Genomic DNA, 23,254 nt, shown 5'->3' on the forward strand with positions numbered 1-23,254 from the left:
CAGGAAAAGCCGGGCCAGGGAAGACTCCAGAGAGCATGTTTCAGATATAGTTATCCCATGAGCATATATGGAATCACAGAGTTGAGTTCTAATTAAATAGCTCTAGGACCAGTCTTTGAAGAACCCAACAAACCAAGGTCCAGACTGAGGGTCCCAGGCTGGGAAAGTTCCAGGCTCCCTGTTGGCCAAGAGAACAACCAGGAACTGTCAAAGACACTGAGGTAGAAGCTGCCTGAGCTCTCCCTCCACTTTAGATACCCCTCTGGTCTTGCACAGCCAGCTGGGTGCAGATGCAGGGAGCCAGAGACAGGCCTGTTCCACCTCTAAGGGGCTCTTCAGGTGATCCTAGTGGCTAACTTGGCCAAACAACTAGCTGCCTTATATTAATTAGCCATCATTCTCATGGACTCATTAAGCAAGTTCAGGGACCTTTATTGCTTTGTGGACTGAAGGGTGAAATCAAAATGAGTTTTTTACACTTGTGCAGCTTAATAATTAAAAAGTCAGAAAGGCAGTTCTGTGCTTTCTAACTTGCGGGGCCTCATAAACTTTCCCTTGGGCTGCTAATGGCAATATCCCCTCATTTACTGCATATTGATTGAGCACCCACGATATGCTAACCACTGACACAGGCTATTCAGTGAATAAAACAGATAAATATCCTTTCACTTCTGTGGCCTGCAAGCTAGTGGAGTAAAGAGATAATGAATACAGTAAATAAGTCCATTATGGAGAATGATAAAACATCATATGTGCTTTAGAACAAAGCATTTTAGATAAGGTGGTCAGTTGAGAAGTGACATGTGACCAAAGACTTGAAGGTGAGAGAGTGAGCCTTGCAGATGTAGAGGGAAGGATACTTTGGACAGAGGTCAGATCCAATACAAAGGCCCTGAAGTGGGAGTGTGCCTGGTATTTTCAAGGGGCAGCAAAAAGGGCTGGCTGGAGCAGAAGGAAGGAAGAACATGATAGAGAGGCCAGAGAAATGATGGGGGCAGATGATACAGGACCTTAGAAGCCTTTAGAAGGGCTTTTGCTTTTACTCCGAATGAAATGGGAACTTGAACATTTGTTATCATCATATTACTAGAACTATTGTTCTTATTTGCCTACTCTTGGGGGTAAAGGCTTGAGTCCTTTTGGAGTCACAGGGGATGCAGGACACCAACCAGAAATAAGAATGCCAAAGTCTGGATGTCAGTCCGGGACATCAGTAGGAGAATTTGGGGTCAGGAACAAAGACATCAGTGTGATATGAACCTGAGGGAACAAAAAGAAGAGGCCAGAATTGTAGGACTTGGTTCAATATCTCTACCTCTGGGAAGTCTTCACTGCTGTGTCTCCCAGTGAAAGGTGGGGACTCTTTCTTTGGGTTCCCATGGCACGTAGGACTTGCCCCATCACAGCATCAATCCATTCTGTTGTATTTGTCTGTCTGTCTGTCTGTGAATCTTCCTTCATAAACTCAGCTTTTAAGGTTAGGGTTCCTGTCTTAATTATTTTTTTTTCCATGGTGTCAAATTCAGTTCTGGCATATGGTAGATACTCAGTGAATGATTGATGAATGAATGTTCCCTGTGAGTTGTTGAGTGCTCACTCTGTGCTTGGTATCATCTCTGCATTTTATATGCATTAACCCATTTCATTTTCCCAGTAACTCTCAGAAATAAAGACTATTACTATCCCACTCTACTGATGAGTAAATTGAGTTTCAAAAAAGTTAAGTAACTTGTTCAAAGTTACTCAGTAAGTGAAGAAGCCATAATTTCAACCTAGGCTATCAGAGTTCAGAGCTGTGCTATAAACCATTACAAGGTGGCTGGCTAGAAGATGGGTGAACAGGTGGATGGGTGGATGAATAGGACAAGTCAGAATTATGATGCAAAGTTTGAATTAGTGTTCCCAGAAGTTAGCAAGGATGGAGGACATATTAAAATGTACACTTATTGTTAATAATTCAATAGTGAACAAAAGCCCAGGAAGCTGAAATTATCTGCCTACTATTGAAAGGAAAAACGAGGAGGAATGTGAAATGCAGAAAGGGTAGAAAAGTAATAATCCACCTGGATTTTTACCAGATGCACCAAAAATTCTCCCTTTGGCCCCTTGGCTCTCTAGGAAGCTCACTCCCAGACTCTGGAACTGGCTTGGTGGCCATCCCTGCTGACATAGGGAACAAGGATGGGAGGTTATACCAAGAAAGCTCTCAGAGGAGATGAGGTTTTTTCTTTCTTTCCTTTTTTTTTTTTTTTTTTGAGTTATAATTTACCTACAGTGATATGCACCAGTCTTAAGTGTTACGATTCAATGGGTTTTGACAGATAAGGTGAAATTTTGAGTTGAGCCTTGGAAGAATGAACAGCAGGCCAAAGGTCAGGAGTACCTAGCACGTGCAAAAGGCATGGAGAGCTAAAAGAGCAGTAAGTCCCTCCTCCTGGCAGTAGTTTGTTCCAAGTAGTCCCTCCTCGTGGCAGTAGTTTGTTCCAAAATGCACGCAACAACATGCATTTTGGATGTGACCAGTAGATAAGTGTGGAGGAGAGTCCACAGATATGCATGTCAGAGAGAGGAAACTAGTTTACAATGCAGAGTTTTGTTGGGGTTTGCGTGTAAAACCTTAACTCCCAATAGGGAGACCTCTCTGTCTTTTGCTTTCTCTTTGGAATTCTTTGATTACTTCCATTTCACCTTCTTTACTTATGCATAGTGCTATTCCATATCCAAAAAGCCTCAGGTGGTGCTCTTTACCTGTCACCAATCCAACCTACTATATTAACCCTTACATGCCCATACAGCTGCCTTTTCAATTTCTGACAGTACAGAGCTGTTTATCCTTGAGGATGTGGATATATACATCAGCTGCATTTGGGATTGCTATTTACAGGCTGTGGATAAGGACACCATTCAAAAGTTACAAGCCATTTACAGTGTAAACACATCAGCCCCCAAAGGGAGGAGCCATCCCAAACACAATGAGAGCTGATGAACCAATTGACTCTGGTTCAGTTATTCAATTCATGAGTGCTTTCTAGGGAAGTGCACCCCTTCCCTCCCATCTTTACTCCTCTTTTCTCTCTGAGGTCTTTTCTGGCTATGCCATTTGAAATCCCACACTACCGCAGACAGATTTCCTATGGACATTTCTCTGCTTAGCTTTTTCTTAGCACACAATCTACCATCACAGTCTACCAGCATACTTATTTTACTTATTTATTGTCTATCTTCATCACTAAAACACAAGCTCCCAGGAGGCAGGTGTCTTTGTTTAGCTGCTGTTTCTGCAGTATCTTGATCATACCAGGCACTTACAAATATTTGTTGAATGAATGGATGATGCTAGGTTCTGCTAGGAACACAGACAGTCTGAACTAGAGGCACATTATCTATGATGGACATAGACCCATAACTCAGAGAACATTGGAAATAAATGAATGAAAAGTGAATGAAAGCAGAAGGTTCAAAATCACCAATAGAAGCCCAAATAGCCTGCTTTAAGCTAGTTAACCATCTTATAAATTTGACTGCCTTAACCAAATTCCTGAACATTTCTTTAAAAGGCACAGATAATGTAGCTACCTCCTTTTTAAAAGCAGAGCATAATTATAGATACTTAGACTTCAGAAAGTAAAGGATTTACAGGTTCTATTTGCCTATTTTTAGAAACACTGTGCTCTTTGCAGATCTGAAGAAATGAACTTTTATGACATTCAAAACATAGGGGAATTAAACCCAGAGATACAGATAACTAAAATTTTGAATATTATAATCGTACATATTGGGAAATGGTGTGCAGACTTCATTAACATGTGAGAGCTTTTAACATCCTTCTTCTAGTTCTTTTATCCTGGACTGAACTCTCAGTTCTTAGTGATTAATTGAATTTGAGTCTTCTCCACCTAAATTTTAACAAATACTTCATTGGATATGCAGATTGTGACAAGGTTTATTTAGTGTTAAAATGCGTTTTTATTCATTAGAAAGACTCAGTTAAGTCTGTTTTTTTTTCTGAGATAAAATAAAATTTAAGTGAAATATACCCATCTGTCTAAAGGGTTTTTTTTTCTCATGGTAAAGCTTTAAAATGTAATGTTTATGAGTAATTATTACCTTTCTTCTCTTGGATTTATGGCTGATTTTCCCTTAAATGTCAAATCAGAAAGCCCTGTGCTACAACTTGATAAAGACTCTGCAAATGCTCAACTTTTGTCTTTTTCTTCATTGACCTTGTCAGTGACTTTTCAAATGTTGTTCGGGATTCACGAAATAGTGCACATGGATTCTGAGGACGGTGCAAGGTATGGGCCCCTGGAGCACTGATGCTTCTATTATTATAGCATTTATACTTACGTTTCTGGTATGGATTAACAAATATTCATAATGAATAAAATGTAAAAATGAAAAAAATGTAAGTTCACTCTTTCATTCAACACCTATTTTATTGAGTACTCACTAAATACTAGGAATAATGTTAGGTAGGGGATTGTAGCTGTGAACAAAGCAGATATAGACCCAGTCCCAATAGAATTTACATTCTTGTGAGAGCAAAGATAATAAATAGGACAACAGATAAATGAGCAACATAAATGTATTTATTTTTTTTTTAATTTTTTTTGTTAACGTTTATTTATTTTTGAGACAGAGAGAGACAGAGCATGAACAGGGGAGGGGCAGAGAGAGAGGGAGACACAGAATGGGAAGCAGGCTCCAGGCTCTGAGCCATCAACCCAGAGCCCAAGGCGGGGCTCGAACTCACGGACCGTGAGATCATGACCTGAGCTGAAGTCGGATGCTTAACCGACTGAGCCACCCAGGCGCCCCAATAATTTTAAATAGAAGAGTAGCACTCTAAACAAAATCAAACAGCATGATGGGATGGAGTGACAAGGTAGGGCCAAAGTGATTTTAGACAGGGTAGGGGGTGCTTAGGGCTGTCCTCTCTGAGAAGGAGACATACAAACTGAGACTTGAATGAGAAGAATAAAATGAGTCTAGACTAGAAAGATGTGCTGAGAAGATAACTGTAGCTCTTAGCATTCCATGGCTGGCAAATCACCGTCAGTTATCCAATCTGACTTTTATTCTTCCTCAACATGTACGTGCTGCTCTAGCCAGGTGTATGCAGAGAGTGACCTTACCCTTCCATGGAGCTGACATATTCTTCATCAGCCCCAAATCATCTTTCTCAAACCCCAAAGGTTTAGATGTCTCTTACCCGTGAATCCTATTGTTTCTTAAACGATAAAATAAAGGTGGGGAGAGGAAACGCTTTGTGGCATTGTTTGGCATCTGGGGAAAACCACTCATGCACCCGATGCACCTTCATCCTGGTGGGAAGAAAGTAGAGTTTTGTGTGAGGAGGACCCTGACAAAGATACAAACATGAATGTGAGCTTTTGGACACAGTGACCAGCCAGTTGAGGCACCAATATGTGAATTTCTAGTGGATGATCATTTGGTACATTGTGTTGACCCATTTGAGATCTGATCAAACCCCATAGGAAGATTCCTCTGCTTATTTCCGGGGCAGGGAGGTGGGGGGGGGGGGGAGGGCTTCTGGCAGCAGAAAGTTAAGACTGTGTGTTACAGCCAGCTAGGAAGGAATGTTTCTGAACCTGCCACCCAGATTCTGCAGCAACACTGTCAGTGAGTTCCAGGAGCCTTCTAACAATAAGTGTCCCCCTGCCATGTTTCTCCTGCTTCTAATTCTGTAATTCTAGAATGTTCAAACCTCTTCAATCTGACCATGCAAATACCATCCATCATTCACAGCCAGTTTTTCCTTAATGCCTATTCCTGTAACTCTGGCTTCTCTGAGACCCTGCTGGGCTCAGCATATCACTCTCAGAGTCTCTGATTTAGTAGGTTAGTAATTTTTTTTAATAATGTTTGGATTACAGGTCTTTGACCTCATTATTTAAGTTTGTTCCTAGGTATTTTATTATTTTTGGTACAATTATAAATGAGATTTAAAAAAGTTTATTTATTTAAATTCAAGTTAGTTAACATACAGTGTAGTATTGGTTCCAGGAGTAGAACCCAGTGATTCATCAGTTACGTATAACATTCAGTGCTCATCCCAACAAATGCCCTCCTTAATGCCCATCACCCATTTAGCCCATCCCTGCAGTGGGTTTTTTTTTTTAATTTCTCTGTCTGCTACTTCATTATTCGTCTATAAAAACGCAGCAGATTTCTATATATTAGTTTCATATCTAATGACTTTCACAGTGATATCTGTGACTTTACTCAATTCATTTATCAGTTCTAGTAGTTTTGGGTAGAGCCTTTAGGGTTTTTGAAAAATAGTATCATGTCATCTGCAAATAGTGAAAGTTTTACTTCTTCCTTACCAATTGGATGCCATTTATTTATTTCTGTATTTCTGTATTTATTATTTTATTTTATATTATATTCTGTCTGATTGCTGTGGCTAGGACTTACAATACTATGCTGAATGAATACATCGGTATTCTTATAAAGCACTTCTCCCAGAGTTTATGATCAGCCTGGTCCAAGAACTTACTTTCTGTCTAAAGGAGACTCAAGAGGAAAGGGAAAGAAGGTAGACAAGTGGGAAAGAAACAGGGCTGGTCCTCTGCAGTCTTTGGTTCTTTGGTAACCACAGAGAGAGACCTTCTCAATTTAGATGAAACTGGTCTTTCTAGTTCAAAGATACCGTTCTCAGTGTAGAAGATTCTCAAACTTTAGGAGGCAGAAGAATCACCCAGGCAGCTTGCTACAAATGCAGATTTCTAGGGATCAGTCCCAGAGATCCTCATTCAGTTAATCTGGTGAGGCCTCAGGAATCTGCATTTATAACTAGCACCACCCACTCCCAAGTCTTTAGGATCTTGCTTACCTCCTGACATTTTGAGAAACACTTGCATAATGGAAAGTAGGGGACCATTACTTACCTCTGCCTTCTTCCTTGTGTGACAGGGCACTCTATTTTTTTTTAATGTTTTATTTTATTTTTGAGACAGAGAGAGACAGAGCATGAACGGGGGAGGGTCAGAGAGAGGGAGACACAGAATTGGAAACAGGCTCCAGGTTCTGAGCTGTCGGCACAGAGCCCGATGCGGGGCTTGATCTCCCGGACTGCAAGATCATGACCTGAGCCGAAGTCGGAAGCTCAACGGACTGAGCCACCCAGGCGCCCCGGGGCACTCTATTTTAAGATGGGGTCCTAACATCCTCATTCATCTAACAAACATTTACTTAAGCCAAGTACCATACAAGGAATAGGGAATAGAGCCATAACAATATTTGGGACTTACTTATACTAAAAAATTATCCCTTGTTTGTCTGAAATTCATATTTCACTGGGCAGTATTTTATCCGACAATACTAGGTAGCAGGGGATAGGAGGAGTTGTTGCAGGTTAGGTCCTCTGGCAAGCAGAGTCTGAGATGGAGTTTAGTGTGCAGGATTTTTACTAGGAAGTGCCTTTGAGATCAACACACATGGAAGCAGGCGGGGAGGTGGGGAGATGAAAGCTGAACTGGGTTAAGAAAGAAGGTGAACTGAGATAAGCCCCACAGCCTCAACCAATCCTAAAGGCAACCAAATGTATCCAAGTTGTCCCACACTGGGTTGAAATGGCTGGGACTTTATACCCCTGCTTCCTCCCATCATGGGGTATAAGCTGCCTAGGAAAAATGTGGCCTTAGGCAAGGCAGCTCTCTATAGCTGAGGCTGACCCTGAAGGAGCTGACAACTGAAGTTTCTTTGCTGACAACACTCCCAGCAGCCATAAAAATCCTTCCCTGAAGGAAGACCTGGGATTCACCATCCTCATTACTACAGACTTTGAGATCTAGTAATGATCCCACTGGTTTCAGTCATTCAAATGTGGACATTAAAAATTAATGTGATCTTGTTTTATACTTGAGAAATTGTAACATCTGGCTATAGTGATTAAATTTCTTTGGCAGGAAGCCCCTGGCCTATAGTCATAGATTACCGTTGGCTTTTTCAGGCTGGTTCATAGTATGACATTTTTGTAGACACCAACTTTTAAACTCCTACAGCCCAGAAAATAGGTTTCTGAAGAATGAATGTGTGATTTGTAGTGAAATCTCTCAAGGTTTAAGGAACAGAACTGATAAGAAGCTGGAATCAGTGGCTAATCATGGGGTGATGAACACTTCCAATTTCTATAACCCAAGTGGGTATAAAGCATGACCAGTTTATTCAATACTGTCTTAGGGTTGTCTCGTCTCCCATTCGTTATTCATTCATTCATTCATTCATTCATTCATCCAACAAGTATTAATTGACTTTGTTCATAGAAATGAGGGCTCTTATTCCCCACATAGCAGAATTTCTGCAAGCTTTCCATTAGTACAATTTGAGTAAAGAATGAAAGGCTCTTCTTGTTATAAGCACTTTTTTAAAGTGTATTTATTTATTTTTGAGAGAGAGAGCATGAGCACAAGTGGGGGAGGGGAGAGAGAGAGGGAGAGAGAGAATTCCAAAGAAGCTCTACACTGTCAGCATGGAGACTGATATGGGGGCTCGAACTCACAAACTGTGAGATCATGACCTGAGCTGAAATCAAGAGTTGGAGGTTTAACCAACTGAGCCACTCAGGCACCCCCCTCTTTTTTTTTTTTTAAATGTTTAATGTTTATTTTTGAGAGACAGAGAGAGAGAGAGAGAAAGACAGAGTGCAAGTAGGGGAGGGCAAAGAGAAAGGGAGGCACAGAATCTGAAGCAGCCTCCAGGCTCTGAGCTGTCAGCACAGAGCCCAACATAGGGCTCAAACTCATGAACCATGAGATCATGACCTGAGCAACTGAAGTCGGACGCTTAACCGACTGAGCCACCCTGGTGCCCCCCACATTTTTTAAAACACTTTTTTTCCTTCTTGTTATTGATGTGTTCAGTTTTTTTGTTTTTTAAAAATATCTTCCAATGCCTCATTTGTTTTTCCTTGAGTTAGGCATCAAGGCCTTTTTTTTCTTATATATATATAATTTATTTAAGAAACACTGGCTCCCATAGCAACTTCAAAGGTTAACAGTGCATGTAAGCCAGAGGAATTTTCAGAAAACTGTTTATGATAGAATCACCAGGTCTTCCAAAAAAAAAATGCTTAAAACCTTTAAAAGCTGCTTAATACTGTGAGACACACACACACACACACACACACACACACACACACACACACACAGAATTGGCTGATGGTGAAATGTGGGATTTTCTGCATTCTAGCATCTTATTACAGGGTAGGAATGAGACAGAATTCCCTGAGAGAGATGGGTACATACCATGGTAGGGAATATAGGACTAGAGAAAAAAGGTATAGTCCCTAGCAAGAGTGAGAATAGTACTTTTCTGCTTCAAAGTTTCAAGGGAGCCTCTTGGAGAGCTGGAGCTCTTCATCTCTGTCAGATGTTAGGAAAATGCATTATGATTGGTTACCATGTCTCTGACTTTATAGAGGGAGAATAGAGGCTAAGAGAAAAATGATACTTGGAGATCAAAGGCCAAGAAGAATAGAAAGTAGAGAAAGAAGATGGCATGGCCGTGAAAATGTACCACCTGTATTTTCTATTGTGAAGAAAAAATTGCCTGGCTGGCCACAACCTCTGTGCCACTAGATCCACTGCCACCATTAAGTTGAGTCCTGATTCCCGGGATGCTCCCTCCAATGATTAAGCATGGCAGAGGGACTAAGGAAGCCCATCTATCAAGAGCACCATGACTTTGGCTTAAAGACTCCACATCAGCTTGCCCAAGACTCTTCCTTCCCAATCTTCCTTCCTTTCTAGTTTTTAAAATTAAACAATCCATCTTCTCATTATTGAGTTATAAGAGTTCTTTATATATTCTGGATATAAGTCCTTGGTCCTATATATGCATGTGAATATTTTATCACATGGCTTATTTATTCCCACGAACAGTGCACAAGGGTTTTCTTTTCTTCACATCCATGCCATCATTTGTTATCTCCTGTCTTTTTGATGATGGCTATTTTAACAGGCATGAGATGATATCTCAATGAATGCCACTCTTTCTTAATTATGGTTCATTTTATATTAAGTTTTAAAATCAAGTAATGTGAGTCCTCCAACCTTGTTTTTTTCTTTCAAAATGATTTTGGCTCTTCTAGGTTTTTGCATTTCTATATGAGTTTTAGGAACAAGTTATCAATTCCTATAGTAAAGTTTATTAGGACTTTGATTGGGATTGAGTCTATAGTTCAATTTGGGGAGAAATGATATATATATATATATATATATATATATATATATATATATATATATATATGTTTCTGTCCCTGGTTCCTGGCACAGGGGTCCTAAAACCTCGTAATTTCCTCAGTGTTAAGAGCACAAGTAGCATCTTCTGTTGTAATATTTAGTCTTTGGTCCTGGTTCCCGACAAAGAGCTCCTAAATCCCTTGGGATTCCCTGGGTGATAGGAATGTTTTTGTCCTAATGAGGTGACTCTTGGTGGGTTCCTAGATGGCTTCAGGATGTCTGCTGGTCACTAAAAAGATGTAGCCACAATTAGAAGCTTTGAGCTTTCATCTCCACTCCCCATTCTCTGAGAAAGAGGGAGGAGCTAGAGATTGAGCTAAGATCAATCATGTGTACACAATACAACCTCCACAAAAATCCCAAAAGTACAGGGGTTGGAGAGCTTCTAGGCTGGTGAACACAGGGAGGGTGGCACATCCCAACTCCATGGAGCAGAAGCTCCTACATTTGGGACACTTCCAGACTTCCTCCCATGTATCTCTTCATCTGGATGTTCATCTGTGTCTTTTATCATATTTTTTTTATTATATAATAAACTAGTAAACATAATAAGTGTTTCCCTGACTTCTGTGACCTGTTCTAGCAAATTATAAAATCTGAAAAGGAAGTCATGGGAACCCTAATATACAGATATACTGTATATATACAGATATATACAGATATACTTTTGGTTGTTGATCAAAAGTATAAAAGACAACATGGGATCTACAATAGGTATCTAAAGTGGGATGGTCTTGTGGGACTGAGCCCTTAACTTGTGGGATATAATGCTAACTTCAGGCAGACAGTGCTGAGTTGAGCTGTAGGACACCCAGCTTGTGTTGGAGAGTTGGTGGGTGTAGGTTTGTTACCCACACTTCTACCCAACACTGTCAGAAGAGTTGTGAGTATGAGAGGAAAGGAGAAACAAGAAGTTTTATAGACAAGAAGTCTATAGTTCAGTCTGGGGAGAACTGACATCTTAACAATATTGAGTCTTCCCGTACATGAACATGGTATATCTCTCTATTTTGGATTGTAGGTTTAAACACAAGTTTTATTCCTGTGTTTCATATGTCTTTTTCAGGGGTTCCAATGGACCCTTCATTTTCTTTGTCTTCCATTTCAACCACTTTCTCTCTGAATCTTTTTACTTCTTTCTTTATTTCATTTTTGTTTTCTTATTTTCTTGTTTTTCTTCCACTCCTCAATACTCTTTATTAAAACTTCATTTGAGGGGCACCTGGGTGGTGCAGTTGGGTAAGCATCTGAGACCTCGACTCTTGGCTTAGGTCATGATCTCACAGTTAGTGGGTTCGAGCCCCACATTGGGCTCTGCGTTGATGGCATGGAGCCTGCCTGGGATTCTGTCTGTCCTTCTCTCTCCCCCTCCTCTGCTTGTGTGCTCTCTCTCTTTCTCTCAAAATAAATATATAAACTTAAAAAAACAAGAACAACTTCATTTGAGTCTATTCTCCATTGGGTACTTATAATGTAGCTTTCACTCCTAACATGAATATGCATTTTCTTTCCTGACTTCAATCTCTCTCTCTCTTTCTCTCTCCACCTATCACTTTGTCCATTTCTATTCTTGGATTTTGAATTTCTGATTTAAGGTCATTTTTCATATTTCCAAATGCTTGTTTGAGGATATTAATTCTGTTTGGAATTTTGTGTTTTGTGGTTGCTTTGTGGGTGTTTTTTGGTAAAAATTTTGTCCAGCTGAGGTGTTTTTATTCTAATTTCTAATTTTTTTTCCTCCCCCTTGGAGTCACTTTGTGTGGATTTATGATACTTCATTTCATTTCATGGATTTAGAGAAATTTGCCATTCCTAGTTCAAGATCACCCTCTTCTGTCAATGTAGTGAAGTACAGTTCCTTTAAGGGCTGCTTTTATTTTTAAGTTTGGAGGGTGCATATATATTTTTTTAATGTTTATTTATTTTTGAGACAGAGAGAGAGACAGAGTGAGAGCACATACAAATGGGGTAGGGGCAGAAAGAGGGGGTAAAGAATCTGAAGCAGGCTCTGCGCCGACAGAAGAAAAGTCCAATGTGGGGCTTGAACTCATAAACTGTGAGATCATGACTTAAGCTAAAGTTGGAAGCTTAACTGACTGAGCTACCCAGGCACCCCAAAGGTAGATAATTTTTTAATGTTCTTTTCATTATTTACCTATTCCAATTTTATAATGTCCTATTCTGATTTTATTGATGTTACCTTATTTTATTTCTTTGAAGATTTCAGACAGATTCATTTCAAATTTCTTTTCAGATTCTTGTATCTCTCTCACCTCAGGGTATAAATCTCTCCTTTGTGACTACTTTTCATTGTGCTATGTGTGTTTTGAAACTTTTTTCTGGAAAGCTCATATTGTGTAGGAATTTTCTCCCATACATCCCTCTTCTGCGAGGTAGTTTCTTAGCTGCCTTAGCCTTGATCTCATGGGTTGACCAGACTCAACCCAGGTCATATATTTGTAGTTCAGCTCAGAGATCCCCATTTCTGGAGTGACAATTCTCCACAATTCACATGGTACAGACCAGAAGGAGACTCTGCTATGGACTCTGGCCCTGAGTAGGTAATGGTGTTTCTACTACAATTCTAGATGCATGGATGGAGCTATGTCATCCACTGTTCTTGGGTGGGAAGCCCAGCTCAGGTTCTTGTTACAGAAGGTGCATTCAGACTTTCCTTAGGAGGTATTTAATTGTCTGGCTCCAGTCCCACCTTTGGTTCCTGTGACTTGACACTTTGCTTATTGTTTAAGTTTTCTCTCTGTTTTGAGCCACTGAGATTTTTCTCTTGTGTTTTGACAGTAGTGTATGAATATATATCTTAATATCTCATCTCTCATTCTTATGGATTTGGAGTACAGGAAAGAGGATTTTGAGTATATTTACTTTGAGAACTTTATCCAGAGGTTTTTATGCCTTTTCAAAAGTGAGAATGACAATATGTATCCAAACTAAAAAAAACAAAATCCTTTGATCCAGTAATTCTGCTTCTGAAAATCTTACTTGAGGGGGTTATCCAAAAGGTAGGGAAAAAAAGCTTCATGCATGCACAAAGACATTTGGTTATTAAAATATGGATATATTATAAGTATTTCTTAAGAACTGGGAAATATTTCATAAATATATTCACTCAATGTAGTATTTTGCCAATACCAAAAATATTAATTTACAAAGAATGTGCAATATAAAAATGTTTTTTATAATGCAAGAGAAAAATTATTTTCAGCTATCTTTTGTTGTTTTATACAGGTGTACTTAAAAAAAAAAGCATAGAAAGATAGAAAGAAGAATGGAAAGAAACTACACCAAAATGATAAAAGTGATCAACTTTTGGTGACTTTTTATTTTATTTTCTATATTTCCAAAATTTCATGTTATGTGTATAAATCATTTTTATAATAGAAAATGACCTAAATAAATATGTTGTCAAGAAGCTGAATGATAGAAGAATGAAATTTTAAGTAGGAATGCTTTCATGATTATAAAGAATGGATTGGCCATATAATAATTGATTATAAAACATGGTTCTGATGGCCACAAACCAGAGGAAGCTTTGTGGTATGGGATTATTGGTTGTGATCAGATTGCTTTTCAGTAGCCCAAGTTGGAGATACAGAGCAAGGAGGTAGGACTAGGAGGGGACGACAGATGGCAAGAACCTACAGTTTGCAGGCAACCGGTCAGGATCCAGGCTCTGATGGAGGAAAGAACAACTAGGAGATGACTACTGTGGGAGCCAGTTGGCAGGAGGCATAATGGGAAGCCAACATTTATTGAAGGGTTCCTAAGTTTGGACCAGGCACTATTTGGACACTGAAAATAGAGATGACTAAGATGGACACAGTTTTTACCCTCATGAAACTGAGGGCATGGACAGTCAAATTTTGTTTGGATAGTAAACATTTTAGGTTCATGAAGCCACAAAATCGGTGTCAGAACTACTCAGCTCTTCCACAGACAATAGTCAATGAATGGCCATGGCTGAGTTCCAATAAAACTTAATTTACAAAAATAGATGGTAGCTGGATTTGGACAATGGGACATCATTTTGCCAACTCTGATTTGGGGGAAGACAGACAGCCAACAAATCAACATCACCATTAGATTGTGATCATTATCAGGAAGGAAATAAAGAGGGTGATGTGATAATAAATTACTAGGGTGTCCCACTTAATATGTTATCTTTCACTGGGTTGTGACATTCATACAATAAAGCACACAAATTTCAAGATAATGTAGAATGTACTTAGCACCCCAGAACTGAGTTCCAAAGGATCAGAATGATTTGTCCAACCAAAGATCTGGTCAAGGAAAACATTCCAGGCAGAAGGGAAAGCAAGAGCAAGATCCGGAGGCAAGAAAAGGCCTGGCATTTTCCAGGAACAGAAAAGGGTTCCACGTGGCTGAATAACAGTGGGTGAGTCATAGATGGAGTGAGGTGTGTGGGTAGAGGAAAATCCTGCAGAACTTACAGGCCATAGTGAGCATTTTGTGTCTTATTCTCAATGTAATGAGATAGCAGTGGAAGGTTTTAAACCAAATAACATGATCTGATTGAAGTTTTAAGGTGATGTGTGAACCAATTTCTTGTCTTCTGTTTGGTCTTTTCCATAGTGGTGTTTGGTTAGGGCTGGAGCTGAGGTGGCATGAGTGAGAAACATCCATCAAAGTCATTACCGTTGCTGAACCATAGGCATTGATTTTTTGTAAAACACTTTGTTGAAATGTTGCTGTGACAGGATTTACTGATACCTGCCACCTAACTGGTGGAGGCTTTAAGAGTTGTGCATTAACCGTAGACAAGGGACTGACAAAGTGCCAGCAGGGAGCTCAGAGGTGGGGTCAACTGGTACAGGTGCAGATCGGCAGGAACAACCAGCAGCTGCAAGAAAGATTAGTGAGGTCAGGGTGGAGGCCCCAGGTGAGGCTGGAGGAGGCGCCATAACACACAACTAACACCCTGGAAAAGACAGTGTGATGTTGCAGGAACCAGAGAGGTCTGGTTTGATTGTGTGTGGCTTTGTTCGGATTTGATTGTTTGAAGCCTTTGTGTAGGGAATAGAGAATATTCTATGATGAGGAGAGAGGAAAGCAAGAAGGAATGGAGTGTGGGTTGATAATTACAGAGAAAGTAACCATTTAGTGTTTAGATCCTCCCTCCCTTTTCTCCTTCTTTGCCTCTCTCCTTTCTTTGTTTTGTTTTTAAGTTTCTTTATTTATTTATTTTGAGAGAGAGAAAGAAAGTGCATGCGCACCTACGCACACATGTGGGGGAGGGGCAAAGAGAGAGGGAGAGAGAATCCCAAGCAGGCTCTGCACTGTTCGCGCAGAGCCCGATGTGGGGCTCGAACTCACGAACACTGAGATCATGACCTGAGCTGAAATAGATGCTTGTGGGACTGAGCCACCCAAGCGCCCCTCTCTCCTTTCTTTTTTAAATATATAGGGGATGAGAGAACAAGATGATATTTAATTAGTGGGTACCACCTTATTAGGGTTGCCATGGAACACAAACCTACTAAGATATTATTTGCTGTTTATCTGACATTGGAAATTAACTGTATTTGTATTTGTTAAATGTGGCCATTCCGTCCTTATGGCGTTGGTTTTTCCACTTCAGCCTCAGTAGGGGAATCTCTGGGAGGACAGCTGCCACCAGGAGGCAGCCGGGTGCTTTGTGGACTCTGGATGACTGCAGTCTCTGGGAGCGTACCTTCGTTTCTATTCCATCCTTCCCCACCTCACCCCCGGCTCAGCCATGACTTTCTACTGTTCGCTCCTAATCTTGCTTTGTTAAAGTAGCTAAACTCTAGAAACGTCTAAAAACCCTTTCTAAATGTAAAAAGAATCCATGGTGTAACATACATCCTGCCTTCCTAGTTAATTGCAGTTACAAATTAATTCTTTCTTCCTTTAAAAACCTGAATTTAGCTTAAAAGTTCCTGTCACTCACTCATTGACCTGGGTGCCCCACCCCTCCGCTCCCCGCATTCCCTCCTGCCCTCTATCTGTACTGGCTCTTTGCTCCCTTTCTCCCCACCCTTTCCTTCCTCTGCTTGTCACCATGGTTACATGGGGACCTGTTTCTGTGGTGCCCTCTTCCATAGCTTGCTTCTGAGGTAATTTCCCCAGTGAATTCCAGCTCCTCTCAATTATCTCTGCCCTCATCTTCCTCCAATGAAGAAAAAAATCAGGGAGAGAGAGAGATTGGAAATCCCAGCTGCTCAGATATCAAAATTCTATCTGTAACCAGGAGATTTTCTCCAGGTAATGTTACCTCTTTATTTGGTTTTCCTTATTTGGGAGGAAAAGCCATTCTTGTCCCCATGCCTCTTACTCAGCTGTCATCCTAAATCCACATGTAACATTTAATTAATTAAGTGCCTTTTGGCCTTGAGGCTATAATAACACCCAGCAATTGTCTTCTTCTTTAAATGCCTCCATCTCTGGAAGTTAAAACGGTCCCTTCAGGACAGAAAAAAGGAACCAAACCAAGAACACTGGCTCTGTCATGTGGGGGAGGCCTCAGTGTATAAAGCATCAGCCTGGTCAGTCTAGGTCCCAGTGAGAGGTTTTGCAGGACAGCCTTGAACTGTGTCATGAGGTGGTAAAACTAAAGGTCCCCAGAAGAAGAAACTTTGCAAGAGAGATGGAGTGGAAAAGTCTCCAACAGTTTACAAGCAGCAAAAATGATTCTAAAAAGCCCTAGGTACAATAACACAGAAGCAGAGATGAGAAACAGCAGAGTTTTGGTTAAGTATCTGGCTTTTGATTTGCTCGGTTTTTGGTACACTGAGATTCTGTGAGTTAGGTAATTTTCCATGCTCCTCATGCGCTACAGGATAACCTACTCAAATTATGCAAATGATCACTGCAAGGAAGAGGCAGAATTGTGTTAGTGTCTTCTGTAATTCTATTGAAACTAGGATTCGTAATGTCCATTCTCAAAGAAGACTTGCACCAAATGAACAATGGTACAACAACATGTTTTTTAATGTCATGAAAAGCTGTAACCCACAGAAATACTTAGAACCCCCATGTCCTCACCCACCCACTCCCCTTCCACAGCTGCTTCTGGGCCTCTCTCTTCTAAAACACAGATTTGAACATCCTCCTTCAGCCTGCCCTGTGAGTTTCTTTATGTTATTTTTTCAGTACGGCTTCATGAGAGTCCCCAAAACAGGACCCTGCTGGGAGAAGCGTGGGAAAGGAAGAAACAGAATAGAAAAAAGCAGAACCTTCTTTAGCTCATAGGGCCAGGGGAAGGGCTGAAAATACATTGACATCAACATTTTTACCTGATTAGACTTACATTTTTGATAACAAAATTAGCCGTAATTTCCTTTAAGCATCTGAGCATCTACCCACACTCATTGGGACAATCATCATAATAGCAATAATTCTTAGTGGTATGCCCTACTTGACCCTCCTCTACTCGTGAAGTTTAAGGAGTCTTGCTGTGTTCAAGGACAGTAAAATTCAACTATACTGAGTCATCTCTGGCTTAACCAAAGAAGAAAGGGAGGATGAAACAGGTCCTCTCTTTGTGTGTATTGCCCATTGCCCATACTCACTACCCTCTGATTAAGAACACTGACCTTCTGGAGAAGAAAACGGAGGGCAAGAGATCTACTGGGAAGATGAGAGCAAAGTGTTTATAGTATGTGTCTTTGTTGTGGAGGTGGTGGACATTGGTGGCACAAGCAATGCAATGGTAAATCTGTTAGGGCATAGGGAAGGATGGTGGCTGTTTCAGGCTGAATTTAATGAATTGTTTATATCTTGATTGAGTCATTAGACATTTATGTTCTAGTCTTTAGCTCTGTGTGATTTAAATTGCTTTTCTGACTGTTCCTCTTGGGATGAGCAGCCTTTGGAAGATTAATTTTCCAGGAGGCAGGCCAGTAGATTGATTTCAGAGAAAGAATATCATCAATGGGAAGGAAATCTCTTTCCCCAAACCTCCTTTCCCACTTTAGCTGTACCTTTTCTAGGGACTACCCTGTGTCGTCCTGGTCTCCTGGAGCACAGATGTTCACAGTAGTGGCCACAGGGTCACTGGAGCCACCTGCACAAGTAATCTGGTTCTGCTGCCCTCTGCTGGCCACAGTGGTCATGTTCGGCTTGTTAACCATTGGTCATGTCCCTCTCCCCCAGGAGGCTGCAATTCTTACCCTTCAACTCTTCTTCCTCCACAATTCACAGTAAGAACCAAACCGTCTTATTATTAAGGAAGGTGGCATGGGGCCAGGTTGCAGCTTCCACATAGAGTTTATCTAACATGTCTGAGTGAATGATTCTGGCACCCATCACAATGGATAATGGGTTATTTCTGGGAAAGGCCCTGAAATATGTGCAGGAAATGTCTGAGCTCATCAAATATGCCCTGACTCATTCAATTTGTTATCAACGGTGATACCTCTTGACGTTGCCCCCGCATATTATGATAGTTTCTATTTGGGGGCCTCTAAACACAAAGCCACTTTTTGTAGCATAATAATAGTTATTATTATTATTATGATTCATCTGCTAGAGCATCCTTGAAGCAGTACCTGAGCACTGCAGAAATCTCAAATCTCAGCATCAGGTTGACCTTTTAAACTGAAAGTAAAGGGGAGAAGATTTGGAAAGATGCTGATGGAGGTGAAATCAAGCATCCTGGGGATAAAGGAGACTGGGTTTAGATAGCCCAATGTGCTGGGTTACCAGGAACCAGTATACCTGCCAGATTTTATAGTATATTGTAGACCTCCTCAGAATCTTGGGCTGGCCCCTCTGGCCCTTCTTAGCACACTAATGCAGTACTTCTGGGAGGATCCACCTACCATGTAACCTTTCTTCTTTGTCATGGAAGAACCTTTTGGCAGATGTGTGTATATAAAAGTGGTCTGCACTTTGCCCCTACACCAGTGTAAATATTATAAACATGACCATCTGGCTCATATCATTGATGACTCCAGGGCATACTGGACTCAGATTAGGAGGACAAGATAGTAAAATCTTCATCAAACCAACAGTGCCATCTCCAAGAGATGGCTGAGGTGGGGTGGGGGGAGCTTAGGCCCTTTTAAGCTCCATTTTGGGGAAAACTTCCCTTTAAAAAAGTTATCCACGTATTAAATGCAAATAGTTCTTAAGAATTGGGAGTGTGAAGTGGATAGAATCGATTCAATGCGGTTCTGGACCAGGCTATGGAGCAGGTAAATAAGCTAAAAGAGAAGGGCAATAAGGCCCTGAGAGCTGGCAACATTGATGATACATTATAGTGCTGTTCTAAAGCAATTAAGTTAGATCCCCAGAACCACATGCTCTATAGCAATTGCTCAGTGGCCTATGCCAGAAAGCTTATGAGGATGGTTATAAAACCATTGACTTAAAGCCTGATGGAGGCAAGGGCTATTCACGAAAAGCAGCAGCTCTTGAGTTCTTAAACCGATTTGAAGAAGCCAAGTGAACCTATAAATAAGGTTGAGAACATTAAGCAAATAATCTCAGCTGAAAGAGGGCTTACAGAATATGGAGGCCCAGGTGGCAGAGAGGAGGTTCCATGAACCCTTTCAACATATCCAATCTGTATCAGAAGTTGGAGAGTGATCCCAGGACAAAGACAATGCTCACTGATCCTACCTACCAGGAAATGATAGAGCAGCTGTGAAACAAGCCATCTGACCTGGGCATGAAACTGCAAGATCCCCAGGTCATGAAGACTCTCAGTGTCCTCCTGGGAGTCGATCGGGACAGTATGGATGAGGAGGAGGAAGGTGCAATACCTCCACCATTACCTCCTCCCAAAAAGGATACCAAGCCAGAGCCAATGGAAGAAGATCTTCCAGAGAATAAGAAGCAGGCACTGAAAAAGAAGGAGCTGGGGAATGAGTCCTACAAGAAGAAAGACTTTGATACAGCCTTGAAGCACTACGACAGAGCCAGGGACCTGGACCCCACCAACAGGACTTACATGACCAATCAAGCATCTGTGTACTTCGAGAAGGGCGACTACAGTAAATGCCTAGAGCTTTGTGAGAAGGCCATCAAAGTGGAGTGAGAAAATCAAGAAGAATATCGACAGATTGCCAAAGCTTATGCTCGAGTTGGCAACGCCTACTTCAAAGAAGAAAAGTACAAGGATGCCACCCATTTCTATAACAAGTCTTTGGCAGAGCACTGAACCCCAGATGTGCTCAAGAAATGCCAACAGGCAGGAGTACTGGGGTGGCTCAGTCAGTTAAGCATCTGACTTGGGCTCAGGTCATGATCTCACGGTTTGAGAGTTCAAGCCCTGTGTTGTGCTCTGTGCTGACAGCTCAGAGCCTGGAGCCTGCTTCTGATCCTGTGTCTCCCTCTCTCTCTGCCCCTCCCTTGCTCGTACTCTGTCTCTCTCTCTCTCTCCCTCAAAAATAAATAAACATTAAAAAAAAAAAAAAAGAAATGCCAACAAGCAGAGAAAGGAGCAAAGGTGACTGACCTATAGAGGAGAAGAACAAAGGCAATGAATGTTTTCAGAAAGGGAGGATCCCCAGACTGTGAAGCATTATACAGAAGCCATCAAACGGAACCCAAGGGATTCCAAATAGTACAGCAATCAAGCTGCCTGCTACACCAAACTCCTGGAGTCTCAGCTAGTGCTCAGGGACTGTAAGGAATGTGTCCAGCTAGAGCCAACCTCCATCAAGTGTTTCACAGGGAAAGCATCTGCCCTAGAAGAGATGAAGAACTACAGGAAAACCGTGGATGTCTACCAGAAAGCCTTAGAACTGGATGCCAACTGTAAGGAGGCTGCAGACAGTTACCAACACCATATGATGGCCCAGCACAACTGACACCACATACCAGAGGTGCAGCAGGTAATGAGTGACCCCGCCATGCAGCTCATCCTGGAACAGATGCAGAAGGACCCCCAGGTACTCAGCACATAAAGAATCCTGTAACGCACAAAAGATCCGAGAGCTGGTGAATGTGTGGGTCTGATCACAATTCAGTGATGATTTGCCCATCATCCCTTTCCTTTGCCCACCTGTGAACAGAGGAGCTGGGGCCACAGTGAGCAGCACAGAACAGAGGGGAGAATAGGGGAAGGTGAACAACTTCTATTTATATAGACCTATGTGGAAGGTAGAGAGACTCTCACTCACGTTCCTCATATTGAGGCTGCCTCTGGGCCCTCCCAGCCCATGCATGGTCTCTCCTGTGGCCCTTGGGTTCCATGTTCCCTTCCCTACCCTCAGTCGCTGTCTTAGCTGCTCTCCCATAGTTGGTTATTTTTTATTTGGGACAGTTCGTATGTATGGGGAGGGGAGGGTGTTCTTCCGGACCTCAGGTCCCAACTATCTTCACATTGTTAACTCCACATGCCCTTCTCCAATAAAACAAGCCAGCCAGGCATGGTTGTAAAATTTTAAAAAAAGGGTGGGGGGAAAATGAAAATAGTTTTTAAAAATCAGATAAAGAATTCCAAAACCAGTTGTAGCAGTCATGCATACTTTGCCATGGCTCTTTTCCCCTCTGATGTAGTAATGCCCCGTTTGGTGGCTATCTCATCAATGCATGCATCCGTGTATGCAGATTGTGATGACTTGGAACTGTGCTGTCAGTAATGTGAACAAGAAATAAGTCTTTATTGTTTTAAGCCAGTAGTATTTGAGTGCCACTAAAGTATGACCAAATAACCCACCTTATCCTGACTGATAACAATCAGTATAAGTACATCAATGTAAGTCAATCACTAGGGTTCTGATTGCAGAGAGACCTGGTTTGAACCCTGGTTCTGCTGTCTGTTAGCTACATGCCTTGGGCAGGCTTCTGTACCTCTCTGAACTTCCATTTTTTTCTTAAGAAAATGCTGAGAATAATAACATTGGTGCAAGGTTGAATGGCTAAATACATATGAAATAGCATATGTTCTGCACATAGTAAGTGTTCAATAAATGGTAGCTATTATCATTATTGCCTTCAATCATTAACAATATTTTTAGCCCAATTTTTTTAAAGTTTGTTTTGAGAGAGAGAGACTCAGAACATGTGTGTGTGTGTGTGTGTGTGTGTGTGTGTGTGTGTGTGTGTGTGAGAGAGAGAGAGAGAGAGAGAGAGAATCCCAAGCTGACTCTGCATTGTCAGTGCAGAGTGTGATAGCCTATTTTTTTTAAGGTTTATTTATTTATTTTGAGAGAGAGAGAGCACATGCACATGCGCATGTGAGTAGGGGCAGGGACAGAGAGAGAGAGGGAGAGAATCCAAAGCAGGCTCCATGTGTTTAGTGGGCAGAGCCCAGCATCAGGCTTGACCCCACCAGCCATGAGATCATGACCTGAGCTGAAATCAAGAGTCTAACATTTAACTGACTAAGCCACCCAGGCACCTTCTAGCCTACTAATCATAAGTATGCAGGCCATGCAAAGACAGGAGGAATGTGTGTGAGCCAGCATAGTTATTAAAGTAGATGGTATACTGCCTTTTAGAAAATACAAAAAGGGGTAAGTTCTTCAAGCTCTGTGGTGAAAATATGTACACATATGACTATTTTGTGATGGGGAGGGGGGTTATATTTGGTCTTTTAAAATAGTATCTTTGCTTGTTCACACTCCATTCACAGAACAAGCCCTCTTTACTAAAACTTAGCGAATTCTGTGCTAAAAATATTCCATTCCCATTTGGTGCAATGAAATGTCATATCCATTAAATACCAACATACCAAATGCTGCTTATAGACTCTTAAGCCAGCAAACCCAAGTCAACAGGAAATTGTGATCAACCTCAGCTTGTTCATACTATACATATTAACAGATTATTTTGGAGAATTATCTAAGGCTTAATTGTTATCTTACAGCTATCTTAGAATTATAACTCATGTACTCCAACCAACTTTTAAAGAAAAGAAATTGTGACCCAGGGAGTGAAAGTGACTTCTCAAGGTCACAAAACTATAAAGGTGGTTGTATTGGGCCAAGATCTCCAAACTTACAAGCTATTCCCTACCCCCCATTATAACAGAA

The 23,254-nt window shown here is 41.2% G+C and overlaps 1 pseudogene; it reads left to right on the forward strand.

Moving 5' to 3' along the window:
* The first annotated feature begins 19,456 nt into the window (after nucleotides 1-19,456).
* LOC132684634 (stress-induced-phosphoprotein 1 pseudogene) lies at nucleotides 19,457-21,181 on the forward strand (annotated as a pseudogene).
* The last annotated feature ends 2,073 nt before the right edge of the window (nucleotides 21,182-23,254 follow it).

The sequence above is a fragment of the Panthera onca genome, chromosome D2 (genome assembly GCF_046562875.1).
Source record: "Panthera onca isolate mPanOnc1 chromosome D2, mPanOnc1 haplotype 2, whole genome shotgun sequence".
Taxonomy (NCBI): Eukaryota; Metazoa; Chordata; class Mammalia; order Carnivora; family Felidae; genus Panthera; species Panthera onca.